General features: G+C 37.1%; 1 protein-coding gene across 3 annotated transcripts in view; it reads left to right on the top strand.

Annotated features, from left to right (window-relative positions):
• The window catches only part of MYO15B (myosin XVB), a 1,190,858-nt gene that overhangs the window by 1,146,425 nt on the left and 24,190 nt on the right, over nucleotides 1–20,243 (top strand). The gene's annotated exons all lie outside the window — the stretch shown is intronic.

Below are 20,243 nucleotides of genomic sequence, written 5' to 3'. Positions count from 1 at the left end.
TCTTGGTCTCTGTCATGGCACCAACAGGGAGAATCTTTTCAATACGTGTGATTTTCTTGCACTGAGTTTCCTGATCTCCCTCAAGATGTGCAGCATGACTTTAGAAAAAATATATACTTCAAGAGGAAGACTACTATATAATCATTTAGACTTTCAGCTTTAAAGTTCTCATGTTAGGTTAGATTGTGGTCCCCTTGTTCTGGGTTAAGAGAGAAGCACACTGAGGTATCTGAACCAAATCCACCCTGTCAGACTCAGCTGGAGGGGAAAATAATGTTGCCTGGGTCAAAATGTGGCCAGTTGTAGTATTTCTTATCTGTCGTCCTTTATCTTCCAGGGATTAAGGGTATCAATAGGAAAGTGAATACAAAATTTTATCCAGGTAATGGAGAAGAAATGTGTGGCCTAGACCCTTTCTGGTGGTGTCCTTGTACAATATTTGCTCAATTATCTGTTTTCTGGAGAAGCAAAAAATGTATTTATTTTATTTTATTTTATTTTACATTTGTTTACCAGGAATGTCCAACTGGGCAGAGCTGCCCGTTTTCAGCAGAGGCCCAGGGAGAAAAACTCCATACATTAATACACAGAAAATATGTAAAACAGTATCATATGTAACACACAATAATTTTAGGCAATTATACAGTCAGTATAAAACTTCAGTGACTGTAATATTTGCCACATATGATAATAACTGTACACAGTTATACAGTCAATACAAAAGTCCGGGGACAATCTGATTTTCCAAGGATCAGAGTCTGAATGTGGTAGATCAGACATGGGATACAAAATAGATTTTCACTATAAGTCTAAGCAATTTCTGTACATTTCCAGAAAAAGAAGTCCCTAACTGAACTGCTGCTGCAGCAACAATTATAACTTTTGGGTAATACCTCCCATATACAGATCCCTCAAATCCTGGAACAGCAGAAAAATATTCAGATATCTCAGGAGTGAATGAAATTCCTTTGTTAAGCTGGGTGGACATGCACTCTTGCCTGATACTGGGGATAAGTCAGGCTCTGTGATGTTAGGATCCAAGGTCAGAAAGGAAGGTACTGGTAGTGGTAGAGCAATGTCGGGTGAGAAGTCATGGCTCCCAGGGAGTAGTTTTAGATAGATGAAGTTGTCCGATCTGTATAGAGATGTCAGACTCTCAGTAGTACAGCTACTGCTGTGGCACCTTTTTGGGTAGTCAGACATTAATAATACGATCCATGCTGTTTGCTGTCCTCAGGGTACTGGACTTTTCACTGCTTGGGTTGATGAGACTCTCCTCACACCTGGGATACAGACCCCCAAACTTTACCCCAATATCAGAGTCTTTGCTGGTGGGTGCATGAATTCCAGTCTGCAGACTCTGTGTGCTACCACCACTGCAACATTTGAGGTGGTCCGATATATTAATAATGTAATCCATACTGTTTACCCTCCTCAGAGTACTGGACTTCTCACTTCTTGGGCTGATGATGAGACTCTCCTTACTCCTGGGATACGAACCCCCAAACCCACCCCCAACATTAGCATCTTTCTTGGGCTGTGCAGTGGTCCCCGCAGTGTACTGAGGCTGGGCTGAGAAATCATCGGTCACATCCTGGCCAGGTGAAATGGAAGGTGTAGGCATGACAGGACCTCTCCAGTACCAGTTAGAACTCTGGTTTATGAAACCATTCAGGACAGGAAACTCTGTATTACAATAAGACAGTGGGAGTGATCCATGTTCTGCTCCCTTCCTGAAGTGATTGTGGTACAAATCCTTCCCTGGATGAAGGGGGTTGGGATGGTGATGTTAGGGTCTTTCTGCTCTGAATTGTAACTTTTAACATTTCAGGGAATGAATAAGCAACCACAATCGCTAACACATTACATAAATCCTTCAGTCATGTCTGAAGTCAGGACAACCACCGCCTGCTGAGAGTTTATCCAAACCGGAGTCAGGATGTGGGTATTAATAATCTCCCCTCAAACTTTAGTTTAAGTCACAGACAGAAACGTAACTGAAAGTTTGCTTGTATTGGACAATGTAGACATGTTGGCATTTTGCAACAACCATTGTGACATCTTGCTCAAAATTCCTTACAACTTCAAAACAAACATGTGAGGTGCAGAACAGTGTCATCTAACTCAGCCCTTGATTTTTCTTTCAGATGTTCCTCCACTTGGTTGCGGTTTACTTACTACTTTTGCATTATGCCTTTGAACTTCTGTGACACACTGAGAAGTTATGGCAGCTGGAGTAAGTAACACCGAGAATCACTTTTTGTCAGCTTTCACTTACTGTTTTCGGAGTCCGACTGTGAAATCACGATGTCCTGCGGTGTTGCTCTGAGAAATCACTGGTCATGTCCTGACCCAGTGAAATGAAAAGAGCAGGCATGTTAGAACCTCTCCTGGACAGGAAGCTCTGTACTATAAAACACTGGGAGTGATCCGTGTTCTGCTCCCGTCCTGAGGTGATTGTGGTACAAATCCTTCCCTGAGTGAAGGGGGTCGGGATCGTGATGTTAGGGTCCTCCTGCTCTGAACTGTAACTTGTAACATTTCAGGGAACAAATGAAACAACCACAATCACTTACAGATTATATAAATCCTTCACCCATGTCCGAAGACGGGGTGGTGGTTTTACAGCAGTAAAGTAACACCCGCTGCCTCTTGAGAGTTTGCACAAACCGGAGTCAGGATGTCGGAATTAATAAACTAAATGCTGAGGGAAGATTAAGTCACAGAAAGATAAATAAAAGTTTATTTCTTTTCCACATTGGACAGACAATGACATTTTGGTAAGAACAAGCTTTCTTATTCATCTTACAACAGATTCCTTACAGTGGCGAAATGTCAGACGAAACACAAACCTGCCAGCTGCATAACAGTAACATCTCACTGCACCGGTGATTTTCCTTTCAGATGATCCTCCACTTGGATGCTGTTTACTTCCTATTTTCAGACTCTGCCCTTGTACCTCTGTGAGACATGGAGAAGTTATGACAAGTGCAGTAACTATCACATTCCAGGATCAGTACTGTCTGTCAGCGTTCACTGTTTTTGGACTGTCAACTTATGATGGGCTGCAAAGTTCCTGTGTTTGTCCCTTCTGTCCATTATGACCCATTTCCCAAGTACCTGCAGAAGTAACCTTGAACTGCATACAAAATCAGCAAAGCCTCACAAACTCTAACTTAAACACGTAACCCAGCACACCCTAGTGACACACTCAGAGCAGTAAGGGCAGTAACATTTCTTCCTCTCTACATCTGGCATACCTATTCATAAACTATGTCCAAGGAAGACAAACTGATAATGCAGTTTAACTGAAGAATAAAGCTTTCTAAATGAATAAACAAGGCAGGTTGTCTCTGACTTCTGTTAACTATCAACAGGGGTGACAAGGTGTTTGAGTAACACCTATAATAAACTGTTCCATCTAGGTAGATGCAGCTTCTCATTCTGGCACACAGGGATGAAGTCCTAAATATAGCTCCATTTACCTGGAATTAGCTTGCAGTCAAGCTGCCAAAAGAGCAACTCGGGGGAGGGGGCAAGGGGTAAAAGTGACTAGGTAAGATTGGTTCTCCATCTTAGAGGGTAGAAGTGGTTCAGCCTGAAATGTGAATGACATCTGATGGATCCCAGGTGGTGTAGCAGTGGGGCTGATATCAGGTACTTTAGTCTGTGATGATTTGCCACTTATATTATGAAAGTACATCCACAGCATGGGACCTACACCTGCAAGTGCTGTTTCAGTGGTATACATCTTCTGTGCTGTGGGGAGGGGTATAAGGGATAGAATGTCTGACCAATTACAATGAAAGGCCGCAGTGGCTGTTTTTGCCATTAAAGTTAGTTATAAGACTAATAGGAGAACAAGGTAAACAGAAATGGCAATTAGCTGCTGGAAGTGGTATGGTCATCACAGATGGACAGAAAAAGAAAAAGTCATGCTACAGGTTATGAGATGAAGACTGTGAAGGAATGGATGAAACACCCCATCCTTTTATTGAAAGACCGAATCCTCCCTGCGAGAAAGATAACCAGACTTGGAGTACTCAGTAGGATAAATGGAGAAAACATGGTTAAAATGACAAAAAAGAGCTAGCAGTAACAACTGAGCCTCACCCTTTAAATGAGAGATATCAAAGGGAAGGCATACAGTATACAGGATGGGGGGGGGGTAAAGAGCTTTAACTCTAGGAATCCCCACAACAAAGGCAGGCGAAGAAAAACTTCTGGAATTAATTATCATCATTCAAGAGTTAGATGAACTCTGTGGTTCAGGTGATTTGCCAATCTACTGTGCACCTCCAAAAAGTGAATAGCTATCAAATAAATATTAATAGAAACAGCCAAATCCAAAAACTCTATGGCCATATTGCACAAGTGCTAAAAATGCATTCTAACCTTCTTATATACCACATGACCATGATTTTATCTGAGACTACCTATAGAATACCCTATTTCAGCCAATTCTTGACAATCCAGAAATAAACTCCACTGCTAACATCTTCAAGATGATATGTAGATCCATATGAAAGGAAAGCCAAGCATATTGTATGGTTTATGACTTGAAAGAGATGACTTGACCTACATCTGATCTGTCTGTCATCAAAAATTGAGAAGGAAGAGGAAACAGTCTGCTTGAGCTTCTCTGGGTCTCAGAAACCCACCAAAGTACTTTTTCAAGGGAGGAGTCCATGGAAAAGTAATGCCCAATGGGATGTTTGCTGGTCCCGAAGATTGATTAAGTACTGCTTTTTCTTATGTACAATCATTCTCCACCATCTTAATATTGGCAGATTGAAGAGAGGGAAATCATACTGACAGATTAAGATGAGTTGCTGTTGACTAAACAATCTGATAATCTGCTGTATCCTAAGTCAGAAAAATTCTTTATTGTACAATGTCCAAAAAGAGCTTCCGCAAAAGATATTCTCCGTAGAAGGAGAGAAAACTATTTTTCTTTTGTTACATTGAGGACCCAAATAACTAAAACTGCAACTGTGAAATATTTTCAAAGCTGGTTGCTTGACTGAACCAACTTTAAGCATCTACCCAGACACTGGTAAATATGAATGTCCCAGCCATTAATAGAGTAAACAGACATTTAGAAAAGATCCTGGAAAGACTAGGTAAGTAGTAGGTAATTGTTACCACAAAGAATCCTAGATAGCTTGTGGCATTGTTGAATGGATGACCCTAAAGTTGCCTTATTATTATTGATTGTTAATTTATCAATTATTTAACAACCATAATTTGTAACCTGTATCAGTCAATTATGTAACAGACAACAGTAATATCTGACTTGTTAAGGGTGATTTGGATCTCCTGGAGTTCAACGTTAGAGCCATGGGTAATTTGATGTAAAGTAATGGTGTTTCCAACAAGTATAGATACTCCCTCCCTCAGTTACTAAGGGTCTAAAAGCATGATAGACAGTAACCATGGGAAAGAGGGAGTGCTGTCATGGCATTGACTCCACGTCTCTCTTACTACACAAATATGATTATTTTCATGTTGTATTAGGGCCTCATGTTCCACCATCTTTCTGTTTAGGCTCCTGGTATTGAGTAGTTCTGCATTGATGCTGTGCAAATTTGAGTTTGAATTTTCTATGTAAGGATGCCCAGTACAGGAACTCTGCCTAAAAAGACACTATAGGGACAGCAAAGTTAGTATGCAGAAGACCTGATGTGACAGATGTAAGCTATACCTGGTAGAACAGGAAGTCTTATCTACTATATCATCCCATGCTGATACATAGTGAAGCCCCTTAAGACGATAGAACTACTTAGCCAGTTGTTAAAGCCAAATATCTTATCTTTGTATCTAGGCGTTATTCTTGCTGAAGGCAAGATACTGCTGGGGACCAATGTATTTCCTGTTTGTAATACGTGCATAGTAAGTTTCATCATATTTCTCTGCGTGTCCCTCTGGGTGAAGAGCCTCAGGTCATTCACTCCCACATGGGCCACCACTAGGTCAGTCATATTTGTCTGGTTTAAAAGACCTTAGGAGTCTTGTAACATCACAGATACTGGCACTGGATAAGCAGCATACAGTCATTATGTTCTTATCCATTCTGGTGAGTGTAGACTCTGTATGCCTAACTGTAGAGTTACCTATGGTTAAAACATTCTCTGTGTGAAAGCAAACTTTCTGGGCCTTGTGGCTCTAGGAATGCTTTTTTTTTTGATGACTCTTCTAAAAATTGCTGCAAAAGACTACGGCTATGAATATCACCAACAGTCCTGACAATTTTGGTGTCATCTGCGAATTTCGTCTGAAATACATTGCCTGAGACAGAATTGTGCCATAAAAATACCAAATAGGAATGGACCCTAGGCCAACCCCTCCGGGACTTCCCTAAAAACATCCCTCAGTTTAGAGAGGCAGTCAACCAGTTACCAAAGCATTGCTTTTCATAGTGATTAATCTTCTTCTTCTTTTGGCTTTTCCCGGTTAGGGGTCACCACAGCGGATCATCTGTCTGCTCATGATTGGCAGTGGAGTTTTATGGTGTCAAGGTTGCCAGCATGGTGCCCAACCTTCCACAGAAGGCACACACATGCACACACTCACACCTAAAGCCAATTTAGAGTATCCAATCCACCTACTGCATGTCTTTGGGATGTGGGAGGAAACCGGAGCACCCGGAGGAAACCCACGTGACCACAGGGAGGACATTCAGACTCCACACAGAAGGCACCCCAGCCGAGAATCGAACTGAGAACCTCTTGCTGTGAGGTGGTAATGCTAACCGCTGCACCACCATGGCTGCCTTTCATAGTGATTAATATTTAACACAAACAAAAACTCTAACCCAGTGTAAAAATGAAAGAAAAAACAAAAACAAGCCAGTAGGCTCTACATCCCAGGGAGTGCATACTTTTAATAAGATTTACCACTTTTGTTCATTCAATAAGTTATAAACTTCATCTGAATAATAAACAGCATTTAGCAGTTCATTTTTGGAAACAAAGAACAATAAATATTTCATAGAATAGCTAGATACAAATCTATGTTGGTAAATATCATTAATAAATTTAGTTCTTGCACTTGTTTAGTAATGATGTTTTTCAAAACACTTAGACTAAATCCAAGTTAGCTAATCAGTCCAAAGTCCTCCACCCGGGAACCATTTCATGATTAGGGATAGGAACCACTACTGCCTTCTTCCATATCTCTGGAACATAGTCCAGGGACAAAGACTCCTGAAAAAGTACTGCTATGCAGTCAGCCAGGCCTACACCAATTTTCTTTAGGAAGTTTCCATTAAGGCCATCATGACCAGTTGCCGTATTCTGTCTAACAGACCTTAGGGCATTATTGCAATCATCTATGTCAATAGTCAGACAATTCCTATCTCAATATACAATAATCAAGGTAAAGCATAAATGTTTTGTTTCAACATTACCAAATAATTTATCAGAAAAGACAGAAATTAATTCTAGTGACTCAGAAATCATTTTGCCATTATCTTTTAAGCAGTAGCTTGACACCTGATCGTTCTTATAATTTGTAAAGTGCTTAAACAATGCTTTATTATGAAGAGTTTTTTACAACACAACTTGTAAAATCTTCTATTATTCCTCACTAATCTTGTAAAATATTGTTTGCCTACCAATACAGTATCCTGTTTTTTCACTAGGATAGTTTTGAACCTTTGTCCAATAATGTTTAATTTGTCTCCTAGGTCTGGAAATTCTAGAAAACCACCATTCTGGAAAATTACTTCTTTTAGTCCATCTCTTATCAAGAAGAACAAATATTTATTTTATTTAACATTTGTTTACTGGGAAAGCCTGACTTGGAACAAGCCACTTTTCAGTGGAGGCCCAGGGAGAAATGCTCCAGATGCATGTCTTTGTAATATGGGAGGAAACCCACATGAATGCAGGGAGGACATGCAGACTGCGCAGAAGGCATCCCAGTTGGGAATTGAACCAGAGAACTTCTTGCTGTGAGGTGACAACACAAACCACTGCACTACTGCACCATCAATTAAATTATTTATAAACCCGTAAAACATGGGTTATTTACGTTCAAACATTGACTATCACTACAGTGGCTTGTAACATGTGTGCTACAACAGCAATCTGAAAGGGAGAATTGTAATGGTGTTTTCCCATTTAACTAAAGAAAAATGTCATCTTCAGTTTGAAAACTAGAACAAGTCTGTGTGCATCCTTCAAATCCAAAGACACCATTCATGTCCCACAAGTTAGTAATGGAATGAAGATTTGAAGCATCAGCATTCCAAATCCTGTACATCCTGGTATTTGTTGAGCCTGGAAGAATACTAATCAATCTCTGCGTGTCTCTTTTTTAGAAATTTTATCAGCTGTGTAGCCAGGATTTTTGGATTTATACACTGACAGCAACAAGTGTAACAACCCACACCGCCATTCTGAACAGTCTACCTTTTTCAATACCGAGGTTTCCAAGCACATTCTTATTTTGAACTGGGATGTTCTTTGTGCTATAAGCTGGGGGGAGAGGTTGTCTACCGAACATAACAATATTGCACTTTTCTATATTTAACTTGAGCATGTTATTTGTACACCAGGTATTAATTAACAAGTGTAAGTTTGTACTGGAGGACCTGTGCAAAAGAGGGGAGTTGAAAACGATAATCAATTTACAGTCATCTGCAGACCTGTTTATCCAGAAATCTCGGTTCATGATCTGGAGATCTAAACAATAGATACCAAACTACAGAGGTTCCAGTACTGAGCCCTGCAGATCACCACTCTGACCTTTGTACTCCCCAAGGAAGCACCTCCTATCCTGACTGTATGGGTTGTATCTTTTAGTCAATTTGCTGTCCATGTTACTATACAGGGATATATTTGGAGTGCATTTAGCTTGTTTTTTATGCTAGCTTGAGGAATTGTATCAAATGCTTTGGCCAGGTCGAGGTACACTGTGTTTACAGCATGACCACTGTCAACAACCTGTGTAACCTTTTCAAAGGTGGTAACCAGTTTCATTAGACAGGCTCTGTTATTGGCAAAGACAAACTGCTGCAGGTCTAGCCTGATAAGATTTTTAATATCATAGTTTATCAGGTCAGTTATGATATGTTCCATGGCTTTGCAGATGAGACTTGTCAAACTGATGGGCCTATAATTTCTGAGGTCCGTGTTAGGGCCACTGCTGTGAAATTATATCACATCTGCTGTTGCCAGACCTCAGGAATAAAATCAGTGGCTATGTTCAGGTCAAACAGTTTAAATAGCAGCTCTGCCAATGCCTGTTTAGTACTACTTATTAAGCAGCAAGGCATGTTATCATACCCCACGGAGGATGTCTGTATGTTTTCAGTGATAATCGGATACTGAGATCTTCAGGGTTAAGATGACTTTGGGTAGTTGCCTCTGGAGTAAACTTTGCACTGAATTTGTTTGCTAGTATGTTGGCAGTGACCACTGGATCCAAAAAGTTGATGCCATTTTGAATAATTTCTGGACAGTGGTGTGTGTTATTTCTTATTTTTACAAACATAACTAAAGAATGCTTTGTAAGGATCCTTAGCTTGTGTAGTTAGCCTATGTTCTTGAGCTGCCTTGGTTTTCCTAATGGTATTTTTAAAGTCTTTAAGGCTTCCTTGATGTTAACCTTTATTTGAAGGTAATTTGCTCTGTTATATACTTTAAGGATTGTTCTCTTTTATTGTATAGTTTATTTATGTTTGTAAACCACTTGGATGGTTTGCTCTTACACTTCCCAATTTACATCTGGTTGGGACTGCCAAATTTCTACATTTATCTAGGTGAACATATCTATGTGTGCCTGCGTGTGTGACTATTTGCTTTATCAGCTTCTTAAATTATACTATTATATGGAAATTTGGAGACTTCATCATAACATTGGAAACGATTTATACATTTGACATTCCTGAATTCCATGATATTGGCATCCACTGGTTTTGAGTATTTAAAGGTAAATGTTACTAGTTTGTGATCAGACTTAACTGGGGAGAGTGATACAGGGGGAATGGTACATACAGACATTATAGTTGTAAGAACAAGGTTCTGGATATTTTCACCTCTAGTGCTTTCTTTGATGACCTAACCAAAGAAGGTTTTTTTTTTTTTTTTGTTAATTAAATTTAGGAACATTTGGCATATCCTATATTTGAAATATAGTTGTCCCACTGTACTGAGGGGCATTTGCAGTCTCAGAATAGTACAGATATTGCTTAAATTAGGTTCTTCAAGTATATTTAGGAACTTAATATGCTTCTTAGGGACATAGAGGGGGACTCATAACAGGTTATGAGCTGATAATTGGCCCCATTTAGTATGATTTGTATTTCAATGAGTTCTGCTTGTGAGTCTCCAGGAATTGGCCTAGAGGTGATGTGGTCTCTAACAAACATTGAGACTCCACCACAGTTCCAGTTGGGTTTAAAGATATGAAAGTCACAAGACCAGGTATGGAGTGAAGCTATCTGAACATTTAACCCAAGTTTCAGTGGTTACATGCACATGGATTTGTTCAAAATCCAGGAGGGCCTCAAAGTTGAGCATTTTGTTATTGAGACTCCTGGCATTGAGCAGAACCACCTTTATGTGATCTTCTGTTCAATTTGTTTGTTTTTTGGTTATACTGGGAGGTGCAGTCACTAGATTCTGTGTTTAGCTAGTATACAGAAATTTTGGAATGAGAGGTGCAAGCCATCCTTAACAAAGCAAGTAGGATTTCCATGCATTGCATCACAGGCTGACACATACTGGATCCCCCTAGAATGACACCAGCCATTTAGCCAGTTGCTAAAGCCAATTTATGTTTCTTTGCACTTGGACATCATTCTGAGAGAAGGAACCATTCTAGACCCTCTTTTCCCTGCATTCTTGCTAGATGTGAAAGTTGTCAACTCTGTTGCCAATACCACCTCAAATATCTAGTAAGGTAAATGACAGCTGCCTGTAGTTTTTGATACTGTACTTAATTCTGTAGTTACAGTGATAAAAGTTGCACTTCACTGGTCCTTCCTATACCTCTAGGATTCAAGGTCAGCAGGACTTAGGCAGTTATGCACCTAACACTTTTCCAAGCCACCCACATCCTTCCCTTTTCCCTCAGTTCTTTGAGCTAATGGACTATTTTCCAAATTTCTTTTGCTGCACATAGCTGCATTTAATTTATCAGCTCTCCCAGGCTACCATTTTAGGAAGTGTTTTATTGTAATTTTGCAAGCATATTGATGGAGTTCTTGTTTTTTTCAGTGCCTTTAATCCTTTCTAATCTATTAATTCTTGATATTAAAATTGGTAATACTGTGTTTTGTTACCTTTATCCTCATGTCATTTTCTTTATTTCTTTGGGACTTTTTTGTCCTTGTTATGGACAGACATATTTTTTTCTTCAGTATGTGTCTACCAGGTTTAAACTTAAACAATGGCCTTTTGGGAGTTTTACCAGGTGTATAAAAGTGCCCAAGTTAACTATTTTTTAGAGGTACATATCTGTTCATTTCTTGATCTGCAAGTTACCTTTAATTACTTGAATGTGCAAGAGCCTCTATAGGCTCAAATGTCAGTTGTAGTCTTATTTCAGTTTGCTTTGGCCTGTGCTGGCAATTTTTGGGACAGAACATTTTTATATCCATTTTTTTTTCTTCTAATCTTCTAATATTTTTTTCTGTGACTTTTTTAAATTAGTAGATATTGGTGTTCATCTGTGTATCACTTGCAGTGGTCTCCTTGTGTTTTGCTCCGTGTAAGGAATTGTTTTCTGTTGACACTCTAACCAGCCTTGTCCTAGCTCCAGTATCAGTTGTGATCATATCTCAGTCTACATCAATGATGCCAAATGCAGTCCTATCGTAGGCTGGTTCTTGGACTTTACTAGTAATGTTTAAGAACAAAGTAAAGTTGTTTTTTAAAAATTTTTAAGCTATGTCTCTTTAGTTTTTTAAGCTATGTGTCTTTAGTCTTGAATTTGAAAATGTAGATGTTTATCTGTAAATGACTTCCCTTGGTCTCCTTCTATTTGGCTCACAGTGGAATGGAACTAGTTCAGTGTTTGACCCTCTCACAAGTCCAGTACTTGCTTCATCATCAATTGTGGCCATGTCTGTGTTTACCTTTTAAGCAACCTAGAGAAATGTGCATTTGTCAGTATTGGCCTGTGCTTGTTTTTGTTAATCTTTTACCTTAATCCAAACTGAACAGAGCATTTTTGAACCTTCTCACTTGCCCAGTTTAGCTTTAGTGTCAGTTATGAATGTCTTGGGATTGACTTGCTTTATGTCTCTTGCCTTGTTTTGAATCTGGTACATTGTCACACGTAGGACTCTTCTTGGCCCATCCTCTCCATCTTATAGTGAACATCATGTTCTCGACATTAATCCCCTCTACAGTGGCGAACATCCTGAGGAGTAAGATGAAGAAGCAAAATCATTACCAGACATTCTCCACTGATCTGTCAGTCCTCCAGTCCTCTACCCTGATGGTATGAAAGCTGAAAGGTGCAGAGTCAGGTGTACAACAGTTATGGGTCAAAGCCAGAGCTTTTGCGGTTCAGAGGAGTGGCTCATACAGAGTCAAAACACTAGCACCACTTTTGATGTCAGTGCCATGCCTGGTACCATGAACATCATTGTCAAGAGGTCAGGTCCACTTCCCACTGACTCCAGTGCTGACAACCTCAGCAGCATTGACATAAAGGGATCAAACCTAACCCACAGTATCAAGGACAGCATCAGACCATTTTGTTAAGCAATCTCAATAAGCAGGCAAAAAAGATTGGGAGAGTACTGAAGAATGTAAAGCATTATGGGTAAGGAGGGAGTGTTAGAGCCTGGTAATATTTTCTTAGTCAAGCTAAAACCTGCAGTCTCAGTCCTAATGATTTTGAATAGGCTGAGCCAGATCTCATCAGATCTTGTATTCATCTATAATGAAGCTTTGGATACTGCTAGAGAAAAGAACCTGGATCTGCACTAATCAGTCAGATTCTCTACACCTTGAAAGGATAAATATATTAATCAAATAGTTGCCAGAGGAAAAAAGTTTTGATAATTTATTTACTCTAAAATAAGCTTAATTTGTATTTTACTAGCTCCTTATTTGTAACATGAATGCAATGTAATTAATCCATTAAACAATTTTAAAATAAATTAAGTAAATTTTTAAGTCTCCCCAGAAAGTTGTCATCTAATAAAGGTGTTCTGTGATACATACTGAAGCCCACAGTCAGTGGCAGCAGTCGTCCTGCTACAGAGGAGGTCTGGTATCTCTTCACATGAGGTGCTGGGAATGTTCATGTATTAACCTGTGCTGCAGTATCACCTTAAATGTAGATTAATTGTTTATATATCTGAGTTATGAATTGTGGCTGATAGGCAGGGACCTACTTTATTAGCACTGTTGGCCACAAAAATAAATATTACATTATCACTGTAACCAACTATTGCAATACCAAGTTTCTTTCAGGCGGTCAGTTGAGGCTTTTGAATAGGGTTTAAATTACATTTGCAATGTTGAGAGATGTGAAAATATATATTTATACTTAATCCTAAAATCATTGTGTTATTCTTTAGTTTTATGTAAAACAAGTAGGAATGTCCAAACTTAAGCTCATTGTATAAAACAATAAAATGTATTTAAAAAAGAAGACAGTGGGGAGAGAAATTAAAGAGCACAAAATAAACATTACAGAATTCCTCTTATTTAAGCATAAAGTGTTATAAAGATGAAAAGAATAAAATCCTTTGTAGTCAGTTTACCCACTTTATAAACAGTAGCCATAATTTTCAAGGATTGAAAACATGATAGACTAGTGACAGTTCTAAATCAGAATGTTCAGTCATTTGAAGGATTCAGTCAGCAATGCCATTCAGTAAGATTGTACAGAACTCAAATCATTGCTTTTAAGTACACACACAAATTATAATTTCAAATTCTCAATTTCTGAAGGCATTTGATATTATACCATATGCTAACATTATCAAGAAGCCACATGCTCTCCAAATTGATCCCTGTGTAGCTAGATGGATAACTAATTGGCTGAGGGGCATATCCCACATTGCGAAATTGGAAGGTACATCCTCAGAGGGCATGAAAATTCCATGCTGGGACCTCTACTAGTCAATATATACTTCTCTGAACTCCAAATCAAAACCCAGGAACTCTGGTTAACCAGTTTTGCTGATGACTGCAACCTGGTTGTTATACTTAAATGCTCTTCTGATAAGCAGAAGATACGAAGTGAACTGACAAGTGTTAATAGTAGGTTGATGACCACCAAAACAAACACGAGTAAAACTGGAAAAACAACAGGCAAATCCACAACTTGAAAAACAAATTTAATTCTCTGACGTCTCGGCCGTAGCCTTCAAGGACTAAAAAACTCATAAACACAAGCACATTATATATGATACATATCAATTAATAAAACAATTATACAATAAATCAATTAAATATAAAACAATCATTACATCAAATGAGTACTCTCCAATTTAGTTCTTCATTAAGACCATTTGGATGCATAGTATTAAATTTCAAAATGTAAATGGCTTCTTTACGTAATAAAACTTGTTTAATATTCAAACGATCATGCCAGGAACAATTTATTTTTTCTAAAACTGTACCTTGCAAACCCTCATTTCTACTATTATGAAAATTCCTAAAATGTACAGCTACAGAGCTTTCTTCCTTGTTATTAATAATGTCCCTCGCATGTTCCATAAGCCTAAGCTTAAAAGTCCCTTTAGTTTCCCCAGTATAAAATTTATTACATGGGCATTTAAGGGCATATATCACCCCCTCAGAATTATAACTAAAATTATTACATACATTAAAACTAACATTATTAATGTAAGGAAAGCTAGTAACTATAAAACTATAAGCCTTACATTTACCACACTTATGCGTACCACTTATTAGTAAACTACGATGTACATGAGCAATAGGCATAACAAATCCACTTTTTACTAAAAAGTCCTTTATATTCCTACCTCTTTTGTAAGAAAATTTTAATTTGACATTTAACCAGGATGACACATTATTCAGAGAATTAAAAAAATTCCAATAATGGTTAACTAACTTAACCAATTCGACACTAAAACAACCATAAGTTGTAACAAAATATAAATCATCCTTTTGTTCATTAATTTTATCATTATATTCAACTGGATGCCTAATATACAACTTATTAACAACTTTTTTTACATCTATGTCCAGAAAACTTCATATAGCTATTTTGAATTACTTCTTCATTGTAACCCCTCTGACAAAACATGTTCATCAATAAGTTCAATTCCTTGTTGAGCACATCTTCATTATTACATAATCTGTAAATTCTAACAATTTCCCCATACGGCAAAGCTTCCAAAATATGGGGGGGGGGGGGCAACTAGTGCCATGAATGTATTGTACACCACCATCAAATTTTCTATTAACAGATGTAACTAAATTTATACTTAATCCTAAAATCATTGTGTTATTCTTTAGTTTTATGTAAAACAAGTAGGAATGTCCAAACTTAAGCTCATTGTATAAAACAATAAAATGTATTTAAAAAAGAAGACAGTGGGGAGAGAAATTAAAGAGCACAAAATAAACATTGCAGAATTCTTCTTATTTAAGCATAAAGTGTTATAAAGATGAAAAGAATAAAATCCTTTGTAGTCAGTTTACCCACTTTATAAGCAGTAGCCATAATTTCCAAGGATTGAAAACATGATAGACTAGTGACAGTTCTAAATCAGAATGTTCAGTCATTTGAAGGATTCAGTCATCAATGCCATTCAGTAAGATTGTACAGAACTCAAATCATTGCTTTTAAGTACACACACAAATTATAATTTCAAATTCTCAATTTCTGAAGGCATTTGATATTATACCATATGCTAACATTATCAAGAAGCCACATGCTCTCCAAATTGATCCCTGTGTAGCTAGATGGATAACTAATTGGCTGAGGGGCATATCCCACATTGCGAAATTGGAAGGTACATCCTCAGAGGGCATGAAAATTCCATGCTGGGACCTCTACTAGTCAATATATACTTCTCTGAACTCCAAATCAAAAACCAGGAACTCTGGTTAACCAGTTTTGCTGATGACTGCAACCTGGTTGTTATACTTAAATGCTCTTCTGATAAGCAGAAGATACGAAGTGAACTGACAAGTGTTAATAGTAGGTTGATGACCACCAAAACAAACACGAGTAAAACTGGAAAAACAACAGGCAAATCCACAACTTGAAAAACAAATTTAATTCTCTGACGTCTCGGCCGTAGCCTTCAAGGACTAAAAAACTCATAAACACAAGCACATTATATATGATACATATCAATTAATAAAACAATTATACAATAAATCAATTAAATATAAAACAATCATTACATCAAATGAGTACTCTCCAATTTAGTTCTTCATTAAGACCATTTGGATGCATAGTATTAAATTTCAAAATGTAAATGGCTTCTTTACGTAATAAAACTTGTTTAATATTCAAACGATCATGCCAGGAACAATTTATTTTTTCTAAAACTGTACTTTGCAAACCCTCATTTCTACTATTATGAAAATTCCTAAAATGTACAGCTACAGAGCTTTCTTCCTTGTTATTAATAATGTCCCTCGCATGTTCCATAAGCCTAAGCTTAAAAGCCCCTTTAGTTTCCCCAGTATAAAATTTATTACATGGGCATTTAAGGGCATATATCACCCCCTCAGAATTACAACTAAAATTATTACATACATTAAAACTAACATTATTAATGTAAGGAAAGCTAGTAACTATAAAACTACAAGCCTTACATTTACCACACTTATGCGTACCACTTATTAGTAAACTACGATGTACATGAGCAATAGGCATAACAAATCTACTTTTTACTAAAAAGTCCTTTATATTCCTACCTCTTTTGTAAGAAAATTTTAATTTGACATTTAACCAGGATGACACATTATTCAGAGAATTAAAAAAATTCCAATAATGGTTAACTAACTTAACCAATTCGACACTAAAACAACCATAAGTTGTAACAAAATATAAATCATCCTTTTGTTCATTAATTTTATCATTATATTCAACTGGATGCCTAATATACAACTTATTAGCAACTTTTTTTACATCTATGTCCAGAAAACTTCATATAGCTATTTTGAATTACTTCTTCATTGTAACCCCTCTGACAAAACATGTTCATCAATAAGTTCAATTCCTTGTTGAACACATCTTCATTATTACATAATCTGTAAATTCTAACAATTTCCCCATACGGCAAAGCTTCCAAAATATGGGTGGGGGGGGCAACTAGTGCCTAGAATGTATTGTACACCACCATCAAATTTTCTATTAACAGATGTAACTAAATTTATACTTAATCCTAAAATCATTGTGTTATTCTTTAGTTTTATGTAAAACAAGTAGGAATGTCCAAACTTAAGCTCATTGTATAAAACAATAAAATGTATTTAAAAAAGAAGACAGTGGGGAGAGAAATTAAAGAGCACAAAATAAACATTACAGAATTCTTCTTATTTAAGCATAAAGTGTTATAAAGATGAAAAGAATAAAATCATTTGTAGTCAGTTTACCCACTTTATAAGCAGTAGCCATAATTTCCAAGGATTGAAAACATGATAGACTAGTGACAGTTCTAAATCAGAATGTTCAGTCATTTGAAGGATTCAGTCATCAATGCCATTCAGTAAGATTGTACAGAACTCAAATCATTGCTTTTAAGTACACACACAAATTATAATTTCAAATTCTCAATTTCTGAAGGCATTTGATATTATACCATATGCTAACATTATCAAGAAGCCACATGCTCTCCAAATTGATCCCTGTGTAGCTAAATGGATAACTAATTGGCTGAGGGGCATATCCCACATTGCGAAATTGGAAGGTACATCCTCAGAGGGCATGAAAATTCCATGCTGGGACCTCTACTAGTCAATATATACTTCTCTGAACTCCAAATCAAAAACCAGGAACTCTGGTTAACCAGTTTTGCTGATGACTGCAACCTGGTTGTTATACTTAAATGCTCTTCTGATAAGCAGAAGATACAAAGTGAACTGACAAGTGTTAATAGTAGGTTCTCTGAAACCAGGTTACAGCTAAAGGCTAAAAATGTAATATTGTATTTTCAAACAAATCTTTCACCCAGCTTATAGTAGAGAAAGTACCCCACTTCAAAATGAAGATGTTATGAGACACCTTGGAACATGGGTAAATAACTCACTCGCCTTTAATCATAAAGTTATGGTGATGTACAGGAAATCTTTCCATCTGGCACAGCTGATCACAAGGAGTATTTCCTCTAGATCTGAAGAAGTCCTTACCCCTTTTATCTGCACTTAATAGTTACCCTTAACAGGCCCATCAGAGAATACAATACCTCTTATTAAACATATGAAACAGTCAGAGACACCCCAAATGCTCCCAACTAAAAGAATCATGGACCTAAAGTATTTGAGCTATCAAGACAGACTGAAATCCTTGTACCTGTAATCAGTGTTTTATAGACTCCATAAGGGCAAGCTGTGCCTTCCTGCCCATTAGGGATTCAACAGTCCAAGACCACTTATTGTTCTACAAATCAAACACTCCAGTGAAGACTAGAACCAGAAATCTGAACCTGCTTCAGCAAATGAACAAATTGTGGAAAGACAGACTTGTCATGCAATGAATACTCCTTCTGTGGAATAAGCTTCCTCTCCAGATCAAACAATTCTTCCTTTAAGAAGCAATTGGACAGCTGGATGGATATTCATAAATTTTCCCTAGTACGACTGGCCTATCACTCCTTGAAAAGGGAATTAAGGTCTAAGGGTTGGTACTGGCTAGGCTTAAATGGCCTTTTGCATTTTATGATTCTGTGATGCCACAGATTTAAATTTCTGTTAATATAACATTAGAAAAAAAATAAAACATTCGCAAAAGGGTTACCTTAACCCAAATATTCATACAGTGGCTTGGTATAAGAAGAAACACTTGGGCTAATCTTTGTAATTCCACTTACTTTTCTTCATCTTAATATATTATGAATATAGCCTGACAGTTTTTATCTCTTTTTTAATACTTTATGACAAACTTAGTTACAGCCACAAGGAAAAATACCATACAAAAAATAAATACTTTTTCAGTTGAAGAGGTCCAAGCAATATAGAATTGCTTCCTTAAAAACAATAAGGTTAAACGTACAACTACATCAACAGACAGCTTTTAGGGACAGCTTCTTTAAAAACAAGCCACTGTTACAGATTATCAAATGTTACAAAAAAATTTAAAAAACACACTTCTTTTAAAAGACCTGGTCATTTTCTTTTTCCTTCTTAAGCAAATTTAATGACAGAATGATAGCGATAATTAAAATAACTTTCTTTCATTTTCCATATTGTTTGTAAAAAAAGCACTGCAGTTCTCTAAATTATCTAATTACAGGTGTTTAGTATGTCAAAATGTGCCTGCTGATTGGGCAGGCCAACTAGTGTGCCTGTTGTAAATGGAGCATGTTTCAAAAGAAAGAAGTCAGTCCACTGAAGTGCCATTGAGCAACCAGACTTTATATTGGAATATGTTGAGAGACAGAGTACAATATAAGAAAACTCAGTCCTTTCTACAAAACTAAACAAACAGAAACCCACTTGATTTTCCTTATATGTTTCTGACGCCCCTTGTAAATATCTATTTTTTAATAGTTAACAAAAAGCAACAGAGATTCTGTTTTCTCCATCCCTTCTCCTTTACTGCACTGATGTACTGTGCAAATATGGGAATTTAAGTCTGAGCTTGAAACACCCTCATACAAATTAAGTATTTAAGAAAAGTAAGCAATGTCTTCTATACATAATATAATGGATAATAACATTAATCCACAAATGTGCATGGGTATATCACGAGTTACCCAAGGATGGCTTTGTTTAATCACTCAGGCTTCAATCTTGTGATTAAACCACACCAGCTGTGGGTAAATCCTGATATGTCCTTGCACAGTTGTGATTTATTGCTTAAATAGTTCAGGAACAGTCTCTGTGTAATAAAGGCCCCATTCAGAAATGGAATTTAATTAAAAGACTCTTAATTTTTTAACCAAATTCTTGAATGATCCTACAAGTATACTGACAGAATAAGAGAAGTCAGTGTACTTGTATCCTGTCTGTAAACTAGCATAATATGCATTTATTTCTCTTAGCATGAGTCTTCTAACCCAATGCAAACATGAGGTGAAAGTTCTAAGGAATTATATTTCATCAAATTATTTTACAAAATATTGTCAT

Source organism: Protopterus annectens, chromosome 10.part0 (genome assembly GCF_019279795.1).
Source record: "Protopterus annectens isolate FY-2018-M chromosome 10.part0, PAN1.0, whole genome shotgun sequence".
Classification (NCBI taxonomy): Eukaryota; Metazoa; Chordata; order Ceratodontiformes; family Protopteridae; genus Protopterus; species Protopterus annectens.
This window is presented reverse-complemented; position numbering and strand designations above follow the sequence as displayed.